The sequence below is a fragment of the Lepidochelys olivacea genome, assembly GCF_965140295.1.
Source record: "Lepidochelys olivacea isolate rLepOli2 genome assembly, chromosome: 1".
NCBI lineage: Eukaryota > Metazoa > Chordata > Testudines > Cheloniidae > Lepidochelys > Lepidochelys olivacea.
Genome location: NC_140411.1, coordinates 99,757,127 through 99,772,412, shown reverse-complemented (window position 1 = coordinate 99,772,412; position 15,286 = coordinate 99,757,127). Strand labels below are relative to the sequence as shown.

Sequence of the window (15,286 nt, the reverse complement as noted above, 5' to 3'; positions counted from 1 at the left end):
AAAAAAAAAAAGAGAAAGAAAGAAAGAAAAAAACAGAACTACAGAGAGCTGGATGGTGTTTTTGAAATCTGAGTGGGAGAAAGACGGGCAACTATCCAGAGACAGAAATTAAGTGGCTTGGGACAGCGCTGCCATAACCGGAAATATCCTGTAGAAAGACAGGCATAAAAAAAGTAATTACTAGAGGCAATGCACAGGCGCACTGTTCTGCTAGAACACATGCTGCTCTTAGGCCCTCAGTCAATGCAGTGCCCTCAACAAGGACTGAGCCATGTTCTGAAGCCCCTGGATAATACAGGGTATTGGGAACACCAGAAGATGTTCCCTGCTGTAGCCCTACAGCTGTACTTGGCACTGAGTCCCAACTCTCAACTCCAGAAAAACAAGCAGCAGCAAAAGCAAGACGTTTACTCACCTGAGAAAAGGAGTGTGCCTCCCACCCATTGTTGTGTGCTGCCCCCTTCCACCATTCTGATTTCAATTTCAGACTTCTTCATGTTAAAGCTGTGTTTCATGTTGTTACAATCACTACAAGCAAAATTGGTAACGTTTTCCAAGTATTATTTTGGCTGTTATGTACTGGCATAACTTGTGCAATAAAAACATTAAAAAGTCACAAAGACTCTGCAGGGCATGAAACAAGAAACAAATGTTCACAACTCATAGGTTTTTATAGAAGTACAAAAGCACAGACACAAGATACACAGTGCAACAACATGCTACTTCTGCAACCCATGAAAGCAACTCCAATGCTCACAATTCAACACTGCTCGCAGCACCACCGCCCCCCCCCAACTGGGATAAGTGCTGGACATACATTTCCACATTTGAGCCTGGGGCCTGAAAAAGAAAGAACAAGGCACCCCTAACAGAATTGGCCTAGTGGTTTATGCTTTCTGGCAGAAACCTTGACGGCTGCTCATACTGCCAAGCAAGTCTCTGCACCTCAGCCTCCCACCCATTGTTAAGACTCTCCTCCTTCCTCTCACAAATACTGTGCAAAAATACAACACAGAGATATAACCCTAGGAAAACTTTGTTCTGCCATAAATTTATGTCTAGCCATAAGACAGCACTGCCCTGCTTTCAGATGGCCAAATGCCCACTCTACTGTCATTCTGCAACTATGCACACAATCGTTATTGCTGTCTGTCCATGTGGCCTGTAAACTACTTCATTAGCTACAAAAGCAGAGGATAAATTGGTCTCCCCAGATAACCAGAGCAATCTCCACACCATTAATATCCATAGTGATCCTGGGAGCAAACTATCCATTATGCATTAAGGTAAACAAGCATGGGTTCTGAAAGATCCTAGCATCGTGGACCTTTGCAAACTACCCTACATTTAGGTTTGTAAACCTGCCGCAGTGGTCAGCCAGGCCTTGGAGCACCATGGAGAAATACCTCTTTCAGGTTCTAAACTCCGAAGCCGAATGTGGGGGAAAATGATAGGCACACACGTGTCTCATCAATTGCCCCAATACAATTTGGGAATTCCATCCATGAAAAGCAGTAAATCTCATGTGCATTACCAAACTTCATAATCCAGTGAAACAATACCTTCTGCATGGCAGCACACACCTGCATGACAACAGCCCAAGTCATCTATTTCTCCAGGACAGCAATTCAAAAATGGCACTAGCCTACCCAAAAAGGCAGGAAGTATGGGACAGAAAGTGGATTTTTTGGAGTTTGACCCCAAATCCCAGAGATCCATTGGCCTCCACCACCTTATCCCACAACTGGAGTGAGAAAAAACCCAGAATGCACATAGCTCAGTGGCAAAGTAAAGCATTTTGGGGATACCCTCCTGAAATGCTGCATGCTTAGTGTACACCAAACCCCTGCTGTGTGTACACAATGATGCAAACTGAAAGAGTACAGCTTTCCTGTGTACACCCTTTTAGCATGCCTACATATTGTGTACCAACTGCAGTGCCCCAACTCAGTGCAAACTAAATCTCCCGTATAGAGAAGCCCATAGTGTTGTCTTCCTGGGTCCTGTAGGGAACTCACACAGCCAGTGCAGGGTTTGTAATTGAACTGGTATAGCTCACCCCATATTGGGTGTTGCCCACCAGAGGCCATTCCATACCTGCTATGTAAGAACTCAGCTAGTGCCACTCAGTGTCTGCTCAACACAAAGGCTGCTCCTTACCCATTAGGTGCTGTGTTGTGTTCTCGGAATAAACGTGATGCTGCCTCAGCTGAATCTGAGCTTATTGTGAGTGTTACCCTGTTCCACGACAGGTCGACAGACGGACAACTGGAAACAATGCAAAGGGGTGAACTGTCCATATTCCGGATCTTTACCCTACTGAACAACAGAGATGTATAGTGAGAGGTTCTTCCTGAAAGACCACCTTCGCCTCAGCTCTCTGCTTCTGTTCAAACCAGATACAAGAAGAAAAAAATCTGATGAATCCATCTAATAGGAGGATCTGCTGGCTCCCACCCCTAAAATCCCCTTAGCTGTACACAATAACATTGCTTTAGTTTTCAGAGCATGTGTTTCTGCTGCATGTGCTCCCCAATTCCAGCTCCACATCTTGGGAAGCAAAAATCGTGTTGATTCCACATGATGGCCCCCAAGGCTATGCAGTAAGAGCAGGATTTGCCTGCAATCAAGGTTATGAATTACCTTCATTTTACTAAATTGGGTGTTAATTCTGAAGTATTTCCATTACCTAGTTTTACCTTCAAAAGAATGTATGTGCTTGTATCTTCTGTGAGGCTTCAGCTGTCCACCTCTTATCCACTGCAAATTCTGCATGAACTTTAAGCAATGTCAATAGTCAGCATGAATCTTAGGCTAGAGGTCTAGTGGACGATTATCGAATAACCCATTAAATCTAAAAGCAAGTTCTTCTAAGTATTTATTCAGCTCCAAATCCAAAAAGAAAAAAGATGACACCTAACCAACCATATTTTAAAATTTCCTCCTTCATTTAGTAAGAAAAATATTGACTCACTTTAGCAAACTGATTCAACTCATTTTAAAAACTATTCTATTGTTTTCATGCACTCTTGGGATGTAGATTTAAAATATAAAATTTATACAGATACATATTGGTGTGTGTCATTTCTGCAGGTAGGCACTATGTTCTTATAAACTGCCACTGAACATATCAGTCTGGGCCTGCTGTGTTGCACCCAGGTTAGGTGCTCAGGGATGTACACTGGACACAGCCAGCAAGCCTCCCTGGTTTGTTCTATCAGCAGAGGGAACAGCTATCACGTAACAGAAAATGAGAGTCAACTGGCTAGTTTTGTTTTTTTGAAAGTGAGATATGGAGGGGTGGACTCCTGGGCCTTTACAGTGACTGGCAGCCTGTACTTACGAGATGGGAGAACCCAAGGTGATTAACAGGTTATCTTAGCAGGGAGGACAGGCATAGGGTATTTAAATACAAGGTTTTCTTTCTTTCTCAGAGGTAAGGGTAGGAGAAAGCTAGGACTTCTAACCAGCAAAGAGACATCTGGTTAACAGGCTGCTCGGGGCAGTTTACCAGTTTGGGTACACTTAAGCAAATTTTTCTGTCATGCTAGTTTTATATGCATTTAAATAAATCACTATTGTTTGGTTTTGCACCAAACTAATTCTCATCCCAAAAAAATGCCCTTTTGATTTAGCTTGCTTGACTGATTGCTGTGAAGTACCAGAGTACTTTGTATAGCGTCTTTCATATATTAAATTACCTATGATCTCTTGCGTAATTACTCTACAGAGTAATAGCCACATGCACAATCATCTACCTTCATCTGTTCCTGTTACCACCTTAGGTCGATGGAAATATATACCTTGTCTACACTTGCAGTGGCATGTTGGGTACGTTAGTAACACACCTTAGCAAAAGGCAGGCTGCATCCCCCCTTATTGTAGTGTGTAGCTACATGTGGCAATGAAAGGCTTTGATGGGAGGGAGGCAGTGAGGAAAGGCTCTGGCAGCTCCCCCCACCAGAGCCTTTCACTGCAGCAGGGAAGGGCTTCAGCAGCAGGACATTGCTAAAAATAGCAGTGTAGACCTGAGCAGAACTGCCTGGGTATGTAGAGAGCAGAGTAGGGAGTATACCCCAGGGTTCTGGCATTTAGGGCACTATTAAGCTAAGCAGCGCCTCACCATCTATGCTGCTATTTATACCCATGCTGGCTGGGTTTGCAACACTGGTATTCTACACTGTCATAAGCACACGCCTACCAATAGATAAGAGATGACTCTGCATAAATAACAGGAACGTTTTACACCAAAGTAGTAAAGTAAAAGCTACAAAGACCAAGGAAGTATATAATATGTCAGCAGTACAAGCAGCAGACCTGAGACAGCTACACCCCAGAGTCTAATCTGTGGTGACAATATACATAGTATACACTAAGGCTATGTCTATACTAGAGACCTTACAGTGAGATAACTGTACCAATGCAGGGGTCCCGCTGTAAGGTCTCTATGCCAACAGGAAAGAGACCACCCCCCAACAAGCGGCAGTAGCTATGTTCCGCTGACATAGCACTGTGCACACTATCACTCATGCCAGTGAAACTTATGTCGCTGAGGGAGGTGGTTTTTTTCATAAGTGGCAGTGTAGATGTGGCCTAAAATTTAATTCCACACTACCAAATGTATATTATGAAAAATTATATCTTAGAGTCAAAGTTCATACAATACTTCATTCATTCATTCCATGTTAGGATTACAAAAGAGAGATTTACCCCTATCAACGGAGTTCTCCAAATGGATGGGCTCTATTTCCTAACTCTTTTCTTCCCTACATCATATGCTCTACCTCCTCTATATTTTCTGCTTCTTCCACTCTCCCTAAAAATAAATTTAATTAATTAAATAGAATTCCTCATCAATCGCTGGGGCCACTAATTTGGATATCCCCTTCTAGCAACCTGATAGCTACCTCTGAGAAAAAAGCACTTTGATAGTTGTAAGATACAGGGACTTTAACAGGTCATACCCTGGACCAGATCTTCAGTGTAGATGTCAATACTGAGAACACTAAAACCCACCCCCTCCCTTGGACACTGACAGACCATTACCTCATTACAGCCCCCTGCCTAGGACTACCCCAGGAATTAAGGACCATCACAAACCGCACCAGCTTCTGCTCCAAGTGCAAGGTGCATTTTCTTGACCTTGCCTTCTCTAATATAAATACACAGCAACATATACATGTTTTTATTATTTTCTTAAATACCTACCAAAACAAGACACTCCACTGCACACACTTCTCCCCTAGGAAAAGGAGGAGAGAAGAAACATGTGGCAGATGTTAGTCATGTTGTTTAATGCACTAGTGGAAGGCATTCAGATACTATGGTGATGAGTGTGATACAAGAAGATACTGATACAGAACAGTAAAGTTGAGATGCAACAGACGCCATTGACAAGAACATTCTGAAAATACTAACCTTGATATCATCTCAGCAGAAAAGTCACAAGGTTATTAGAGTGCTTACCAGAGAAAACCTCTCAAGAAAGAGTTGTTAGCTCAACTTGAAAACAAATATTAAGTGTTGCTAGTGAGAAGAGCAACACCAAGAAGCTAATCAAGACACTAACTATTGTAACCCAATGTATTGGGATGAAAGTGAAGGCTACACAGGAAATCTAACTTGTTTAGAATGCAACCACCCACCTCCTTAGCTGAAAAGCTCTAAAGAACATATCACACTGATGCTGTGCACTCTTAACCAACTCCTAAATCACTTCTAGTACCAGCCAGTCAATGTGCTGGGACCAGTTTACACGAGAAACCACCTATCTACTGAGCTCTACTCCTCTGGGACAATCCTGCTGCCACAGGTAAAGCTCCTGAAGGACACAAATAAGACATGCTGGGTCAGGAACACTCAACCATGGAAAATCTACTGAAGTGAATAAGGCAGAGCCTAAGCATGACAGTTTTCAGAGTACACTACAAGACTCACCATTTTGCAAAAGCTTTTCTCCAATAAGGAAAGATGAAGGATTACATGTGCACATACACCAAAGAACCATAGCAAACAAAAAGCTGCTAAAGTTGGGAGAGACAAAGTTCACAGCTTTATCTTGATCACATGTATGTGATGCTTAGGTGTTTCTTGTGAAAAAGGTATTGTAAAAGTAGCTAACAAGAAGAGTGCAAAAGCTTTATTTTTATATACTCTAGAAAAAATACATGCACAAGCACAGTTTAAACAGATATTGGGGGCAGGGGAGAGTAGGCCTAGTTGGGGGTCTACCAGCGTTGAAAAAAAACAGCTTCTAAGCTATTTTAATCTCTGTTATTGACTACTGCATTGACATCTTCTGAGCACTTCAGCATCAAAAAGCTATCAACAAACTGGAAACAATTCAGAGAAGAGCATTAAAAATTATTATGGGGTTATAGGAATCATTTGAAGAAAGATTTAAGTGGGGTTCTATTCTGATAAGATACCTTACAGATTTAGTACCTATGTGCAAGGCTCTGAGTTTTTCTAGGCAGGTTAGTTTGGACCCAAATTCTGCTGCAAGGTCTCTTGATTCTGAAACATTCTAGCAGTCTTGGTTTGAGCATTGGCCTGCTAAACGCAGGGTTGTGAGTTCAGTCCTTGAGAGGGCCATTTACGGATCTGGGGCAGAAATTGGGGATTGGTCCTGCTTTGAGCAGGGGGTTGGACTAGATGACCTCCTGAGGTCCCTTCCAACCCTGATATTCTATGATTCTAACAGGCACTGACAGACTTTCCTCAGTGAGCAGAGAGGTCTGGCTTAGAAATAGTTAATATACACAATCTAGGTAATAAAGCATGAGGCCATGGTGACAGTTAATGAGGGAACATGTCTAACCTAAAATAAAATTACACTGTACATGTGATGCTGGCAGACCACATGACAGCTCATGCCAAGGTCCTCGTGTCTCCACTGAACACTGACAAATATGTAGTTGGAACCAATCTGCCTTATCTGTGTCTTTGTAGAATTCTAATGCCTATTTTAACTATAAGAATGCATTTAATGCTTAGACTTTATGGAATACTTGTAAATTGCTGCATGCATTAATCTCACTTCTAACATCTGTATCCCATATTATAAGGTAATATTTGAGCATTTGCATTGTGAGCCCCAGTAACTACAAATCACCAGGCAGGAAAGAGACATTAACTATTGTGAAATGCTGATCTCCAACAGAAGGTGTTATGTGCTGCCCCACAAGGAAGGCGCATTGACACCAGATGTACTAGAGTGGAACATGAAAGAGGACAATACACTTTGTTGTTTACTCTCCCCCTCCAATGAAGGTGAGTCTTAGAAATGAATTCCTCCCATCAGCTGAGTGTGCAGCACTAAGCAGAAAGTGGACAGGGAGGCTCGGGTGGATTCAAATCAATTATTTAAAAAAAAAAATCAGATTTTTTTTTATTTAAATCAGACTTTGATAAAATGCTTTTTGAGAGGAAAAAACCTATCTTAATTAAAACTATCAAGGAATAGGGATTATAAATTCTAATTCTATAGTATGAGACAATATAATCATATAATGTTTAAGTGAAGTTTTGTAAAGGAGTTCCAACAGTTCATGGATTAGGGACCCAATCCTATAGGGTTCCAGGAGCTTCTGTATAGATTATTTAGGTTAATCTTTCTATCTACCCAATGGGACTCAGTGCTCAGTCTAGAAGATACCATCAGAGATGCTTAGTTTTGCAGTTCTCAAACTGTGGATTTGTGTCTCCAGCAATAACTTGCTTAACAGCAAAAATGTTTTCAAATAAATAAAATAAATAAATAAATGTGTAGAGGTGAGAAATAACAGACAACCCTATTGTCCCTCTGCAAATCTGTGTACACAGAGTCAATCCCTTACTTCTCTCTAAAAGTGCAAAGTTTCAAAAAGTCCAGTGAATAGAAGAGTGTTGGGGGTGGAATAGATCTGGACAAGGAGAAGTAGTCTGGAGATAAATGTGAGAAGGGAGGGACAGGCAGTAGAAACAAAAGTGAAACTGTTTGAACAGCATATTCCAGAAGTCTTGAGGTCTTTCTGAGTGTAGCCTTCATTGATTTGAGATCTACCATACCATTCTCTCACTGGAAGGGAAAACCTATAATGACAGCAGGCCATAAAAGAGCCCCAGTTTGGAAATATTTTAATCAAGTTCCTCTACCTGTGGGTAGGACACGCATGCGCGCAAAATGCAAACAGTGCAACAAAGAAATGTAAGGCCTGGTTGCCCAAATGAAACAACATTATGAGAAGTGTTTCTTCTCAGGAGGAAGGTGCTTTTAAGATGATGAAAGGAACATGTCTGAACATGCAGGATGTTCAGGTTGGTAAACTTTTTTATTTCATACTTCTTATGGACAGACTGTCTGCCTTATGGACTATTCTTGAATTCTCATGTTTGCACAAAAAATATAGTTGTTACTCTATGGTACTATCATTTTAGATGCAGTTGTGGTAAAAAATAAATAGCTGAAATAGGCAGATCTTCCTTTTACAATTTCACCTTTAAAGTAGTACTGAGTGCCAGTGAATGCAATGAGTAATACTAAATGAGCAGTATGGTAATAATAATTAAATAACTACATTGACTTATTTTGTTTAGGAGACTCCATCCTCAACATACAGGATTCTGAAGACTATCCACATCGTCTTCTATAGTTTCAGAGTTATCTGCCAATGATAGTGTTTCAGTCACATCATGTATGTCACATAGCCACAGTATATCACCTGTAGCAAAAAGAAAAAAAATATCTCCATCATCCAGAAACCACCATAAATAAGTTTGTGATAAGAACCAGCAGATTACAAAAAGAAGTAATTGATGAAAAAATTGCCCGGTTTGTTTATGCAACAAACTCTCCTTTCCGTATGATTGAGAACCCACACTTCATTAACATGGGTCAGTCATTAAGACCAGGATACAGTCCACACAACAGAGCAAATGTCGCAGGCAAACTGCTGGATAAAGTGTATGAAAGAGAAACTGAGCAGTGTGCAAAAGGTCTAGAAGATGAAATTGTTAACATGAGTCTTGATGGGGGAAGCAATGTTCACAATGATCCTGCTGTATGTATTTGTGCGACAACAGAAGAAGGGAATGTCTTCCTTACAGACACAATTGATAGATCAGGAAATGCACACACAGCAGAATACTTACAAGAAGTAGCAGTAAAAGCTATAACACACCGTGAAAAAAAAATCAAATGTCTAGTTCACAGCTTGGTCACAGACAATGCTGCAAACGTATCCAAGACAAGAAGAAATTATTTAGAAGAGAGTCCCAAGCTAATAACATACAGTTGCAGTGCTCATTTGATGCACTTCCTAGCCAAAGACTTCAGTGTTCCAGAAATAAAGGCTAATGTTATTGAAATTGAAAAATACTTTCGTAACAACCACTTTGCAGCAGTTGCTCTGAAAAAAGTGGGAGGAACCAAGCTAACTCCCCCACAAGACGTGCGATAGAACTTAGTAGTGGACTGTTTTGAGCACTGTATCAAGAACTGCCCTAATCTGTGGACAGTTTGTGAACAAAATAGTGAAAAAAAAGATGGCACTGTCACAACCAAAATTCTCAACATTGGGCTTAAGAGAAATGTTGAACACTTGCTGAGTACCCTGAAGCTTATTTCTGTAGCCTTGAACAAAATCATAGAATCATAGAATATCAGGGTTGGAAGGGACCTCAGGAGGTTATCTAGTCCAACCCCCTGCTCAAAAGCAGGACCAATCCCCAGTTAAATCATTCCAGCCAGGGCTTTGTCAAGCCTGACCTTAAAAACTTCTAAGGAAGGAGATTCCACCACCTCCTTAGGCAACGCATTCCAGTGTTTCACCACCCTCCTAGTGAAAAAGTTTTTCCTAATATCCAACCTAAATGCAGGGAAATAGCTGTTTTATTGCTGATGTTGTTGAAATTTGGAAGGAACTGAGTGAGATCTTAAAAAAGATAAATATGCAATGACAGAGTTAAATTACAAGCATTAAAAAAAAACAAATGGGACAAGCACTATCTCCAGGTCATTTTCTTGAAAATATTCTCAATACTTGGTACCAGGGTCAAACCTTAACTGTTGAAGAAGAGGAGCTGGCTATGACATGGACATCCAGCAATCATCCCTCCATAATGCCAACTATAATAAACTTCAGAACTAAGGATGAACCATTCAAAAAATATACATTTGCTGATGATGTTTTAAAGAAAGTCACACAAGTGAACTGGTGAAAGTCACTTAAGCTCTTGAATTCAGAGACTGTTGAAGTGATAATCTCACTTTTAAACAGCAGTACCTTCTTCTGCCGGTGTAGAAAGAATATTGTTTTCCTTTGGACTAATTCATTCCAAGTTGAGAAATGGTTTGGGACCTGAAAAAGCAGGAAAGCTTGTTTTTCTTTTCCATATTATGAACAAACAGGAAAATGAAGGTGAAGACAACTGAGTTAGCTGCAGAAGCCAATATTTTAAGTTTCTCATGTTGACCTGGCTGACCCAGTCGATTTAATTTTTATTGTTTTTTTAAATATTTCATTTAACTATTTTAGTTAAAAACAATTTTAACAAAAACAAACCTGATTTTAAAAAACTTGAAAGTTTAACTAAATTCAAAAATGCATATGCTTGTTTTGTTAAATTATAATATGTTTGCTGCTGAAGAAAAAAATCCAGAATACATAACGTTGTTTTAGTTAAATAAAACCATTTAAATGTCTGTCTGGTGACATTCTCCTCCTAATACAGCATGGCAAGAAAATCCTCCAAATATTAATGATTAACCTGTTGAATTGGAGATATTTATGAAGTCATTCTGAACTATCTGCTTCAATTACCTTTGGTAAATGAAATAACCAAACAACCATTCATTTTCTCATAGAGCTGTAAAACTAATCTGAAAAGTTTTCAGAATAAATCACTTTAAAAATGTATAATATGTACCTTCTAAAAATGAAACCTACATCTATATCTGAGTTGTGAAGAATACGTATTAAGGTTATAACAACCAACAAGAATGCACTTTTATGTAGAAATCCATGATTAAATCGAGTCTGCCTGACTATTGATTTAAATCATGATTTAAATCAAATCCACCCCAAGGGAGGCTAAAAACCCCTAACAAGGAGGAACTGTATCGTTATGCTGCTTGAACTCTGGGAGGCAAGGATTACTAGGCATAATCAAAAGATCCCCAATGCTTAGCCAGGGTTAGTCCTAAAGGAAGTACAGGGGAATCTCTATACTGCAATTAAACACCCATAGCTGGCCCCCATCAGCTGACGCGAGCTCACAGGGCTCAGGCTATGGAGCTGTTTTATTGAGGTTGTAGATGTTTGGGCTCATGCTGGAGCCTGGGATCCTCCGTCCTTGTGACTGACCTGGAGTAAGTGACAGGTCCTTTGAGACTAGAAGAAACCTGAATATTGCTGTGATCCTTGGTGTAAGGGACATCTATCACAAAGATAATCTTACCTGAGTGGCAAGACAGATCAGAATACCCAAGAGGACGGTTTGTGACTTCATGTTAAGGCTGTTATAGTGCCTGAGGAGTTCACACTTGATTACTGGTTGGTGAAATCTAAATAGATCTCACAATCAATATGGAGTTTTTGCCCTGTTTCCAAACAGTGTACCTGGAGGTTGGTACTCATGCTCTTGAGTCACTGTAGGACAGCTTGTCCTTTATACTTTGCAGCCTAGAGTAAGTATATGTAATATGGTAATTATGCACTATGGCTGAGCTTTCCAAAGCTGCCTGGACAACCTGGAATTAATAGGAATTGGGCATCCATGTCCTCCAGACAACTTTGAAAATCCCAGCCTACTTTATTTACCTGACATTCCTTACCTCTGTACGTTGTTAGTGGGAATTTCTTTATACTCCTCCTGTTCAGCCTCTACCCTGAGAAAGAGGAAGGCTAATAGTTTAGATTATGTGTAATATAAGGATTCTTATCTACTTACAGCCCACACAACTCCATTCTAGAGACTATCCAATCAGCAGAGAAGTAAAAAAAAGCTGTAGAAAAAGGGTGTACGTAATTGTAGACAAGAATTTCGTCTAAGATTTACCAATGAGTAGACTGTTTTTTAAACCATCTCAGCATTACAGGCTTCATTCTATAAAAGCAAAACGTTAAGAAGGTAATAAATCATCTGCAGCTTCTAGCACCTTAATCCCAAAAATACTATTTCCAAAGATTTGAGATTGTGACAGATTGTTCCAATTGTCTGCTTGACTTTAAAAATAGGCCCTTTCTTCACGAAGGAAAGGCTGTGATGACGAAGAGAGGAATTAAACTTCAGAAGAAAAACTATGAGGAGACTACACACATAATAGCACAGCTTGGCCTACAAACATACAACCTGTGTGTCTGCAGATGGCAATCATTCCACTCATAAGGAGACCAATGCTAATATAGCAAAACAAGCAGGCTGCCAGAGCAAACACACCATTCTGTGGCCCTGAAGCTGCAAGCTGCTCAACACAGGCAGACCCGTGCACCTTTGCAGAGCCGCACTGAAATCAAGGGGTCAGGCCACCTATAGCTACATACAGGATCAGGGTCTCCATAAGAAGTAGTGAGTGCCAGTGGCTGACGCAGAATAGTCTTGTGTACCAGTAGTCTGGAATAGTAGAAGCAAACCAAGGCATTCATGGTAATCTGGGAGAAGAGCAGCATGCAAAGGGGAACAAGGTGACAATTCGTGTTCAAAAAGCCTTATCGTCGGAGAGGAAGAAAATGGCTCTTGTCCCACTAGGTGCTCTCTTATCCTTCAAACACATGCCAACCTGGCACTGAACAATACTAAGAAAAAACGAGTTTTTCAAGCACCAGTGCCAGCACGTGCGAACTGAACTGCAGACTGTGTGCAGATATTTTTACCACCGTGCCGGATGCCCAGTCTACACTATAGTTTCCAAAACTGGCAGTGGTGATACTGAACTTTTTTTTCTCTCCAGTGTCAACACATTTTAAGAGCAAGTGTAAAAGAGGTTTTCTACCAGCCTGGCACAGCAATGCTAGAGACCATTCTTCAAGGGTAGTATCCCCTAGATGACCCTTTAGTATTCAAATACACATTGAGTGTCAGAAAACCTAATGCAAGAACCGTGGGTAATGAGGATCAAAAGGATTTTTAATCCACACACCATGTTATGAACAGTGTTTTAAAGTTACAAACTGAGTCACATATATTTAAGAAAAAAAACTACATTCTGCTCCTAATTATAATTCTGTATTACTTTCAAAATACAGCAATTTGAAACAACTACAGTACCATAAACATTCTCACTAGTTATATTATCCCTGCATGGTTTCACACTACAGTTAAAGTATATCTCAAGGTAGGTCATGCTGTTTCAAATATATATGCATTAATATTGATGTTATTTGTACTTGTGGTCAGGAGTAGAACAGGTCTAAAACATCTCAAAACAGAAACTGACTGAAATAAAGAATTTTTTTAAAAAACGAAGAGACACCTTCTAATAAACATAACCTATCTACAGGCTTTCTGCATGTAATTGGCAAAAGAGAGGGGTACTTAAATGTTTTCCCCACTGTTTCTCAGGGTGTGTCTACAAACTAGCATTTTTATTCAAACTTCCCACTGTTACACTCCCACCAGCACAGTTCTACCAGAGGTAGCCGTAAAGGAAGAGCTGGTGCAGACAGGCCACTGATGTTTTAACCACAGTATTGTCTAACCCTAATTACTAGGGTGACCAGGTAGCAAGGGTGAAAAATCGGGATGGGGGTGGGAGGTAACTGGCACCTATATAAGACAAAGCCCCAAATGTCAGGACCTTCCCTATAAAATCAGGACATCTGGTCACCCTACTAATTACAGCAAGTCTAGATGAGTTAAGAAGCACCAGTGGCTTCTAGAAAAATATCTGCATAAGCCCACCTAGCCACTACTGCCAGCAGCAGAACTGCAATGGTGAGAAATTTGAAGAGAAATGCTAATGTAAACAAGGCCTTAATCAGAGATGCTTCTCTTCCAGAAGTAACAAAAACATTACTTCTGCTCACTGCTACTTTCTACCAAGCCCAGTGTGCCAAATGCTGAGTTAACAAAATTATCAATTGCCACTGAACCACATCTAATAGGGAGTAAGCAGAGTTCTCCACATTCAGAGGAAGAGCATGAAGCTCCTGCCCAACTAAAACAGAACTTCCAGTCTCAATGGTCACCGCCCCTGGGGCGGCCCATGTTCTTAGAAGAGAAGCGGGGAACACACCAAAGTTTAAGGGTAAATACTCGTCCAGGTCAAGGATAAATACTTGGCCATGTCAACACAGCAGGGCGACGCAGCGCTCTTCAGCCGCAACTCCTTCCTGGCGTGGGGAAGAGCTGGAGAAGGGCCCTGGGTCAACTTCCCTCCCGACACGAGTTTCCTGCACAGGTGCAGAGCTGACACCCGCTTGTCATGCACAAGCCCGACAACGTCCCCCTGTCTGGAGCCGGGGAGCCGCAGCCGGGCTCTCGCAGCGCTCCCTCAGCCCCAGCGCCTCGTCAGAGCCAGCGCGACAGACAAGCGCAGGCACCGACACGAAGCGCACAGAAAGCCGCCCCCGGCACCCAGGGGCCAGTGCAGCCCCGCGGCGCGCTGCAGGCCCGTCTGCCGGTGCCCTCGCCCCTGGGCGCCGCGCTGCCCCCGCGCACGGCACCCCCTGGCCATGCCCCGCGAATGCAGCCCGCCCGCCGCTGACCTGCTGGCGGCGGCCCCTCAGCGGCCGGCGGGGCCCGGGCTGTGTCCGCCCGGCGACAGCGGAGCGAGCTCTCGCCTCCCTCCCGCCGCGGCTCCCTGCACCGGCGGGGGCGGCTCCACACACGCCAGCGACGCGCCTCCAGGCTGGGCCTGCCCGCCCCGTGCGCTGGGTGGGGGGGGCAGCTCCCCCGCTGACTCCGCCCCCCCTCCCCTCCAGGGCGACACCGCAGCTCCTGCCCTGCACCCCTCAAGCAGCCGCGGCGTTACCGCCTGCAAACCGGCCCCCAGGCTGCATCCAGCCACCGCCCCGCGCCCTGCCCTGCCCTGCCGCCGCCGCCCCAGGACGTGCTTCCCCCTCGCCCCGCCTCCAGGGGGCGCTGCCCAGCGCCCTGCCACCCCGCATCCCCTGGTGTCGAGCTCCCACCCAACCTGACCCAAACCTGGGGCGGGGCGGGGCGGGGCGGGGAGTGGGACCACGCCCCACAGCCCCCTTCGACTGTTTCTCACCTGCGCTCTGCCCTGGGGCTGCAGTCCCCACCTCCCTCGCCCCCCCCCCCATCCTGTGCCGACAGCACCCAAGCCCACCCGTCCCCACTTGGG

At 42.8% G+C, this 15,286-nt stretch overlaps 1 protein-coding gene across 10 annotated transcripts in view; it reads right to left on the bottom strand.

Annotated features, from left to right (window-relative positions):
• MBNL2 (muscleblind like splicing regulator 2) overlaps positions 1-15,286 on the bottom strand; it is a 363,485-nt gene that overhangs the window by 160,950 nt on the left and 187,249 nt on the right. For 9 of the 10 annotated variants that reach the window (XM_084631982.1, XM_084631985.1, XM_084631977.1 and 6 more), the window contains exon 1: positions 14,688-14,813. The exons of the other annotated variant lie outside the window; for it this stretch is intronic. The gene's annotated coding sequence lies outside the window, so the exon portion shown is untranslated. Of the gene's footprint in view, positions 1-14,687; positions 14,814-15,286 lie in introns of those variants that run through there. 10 annotated transcript variants of the gene reach the window in all.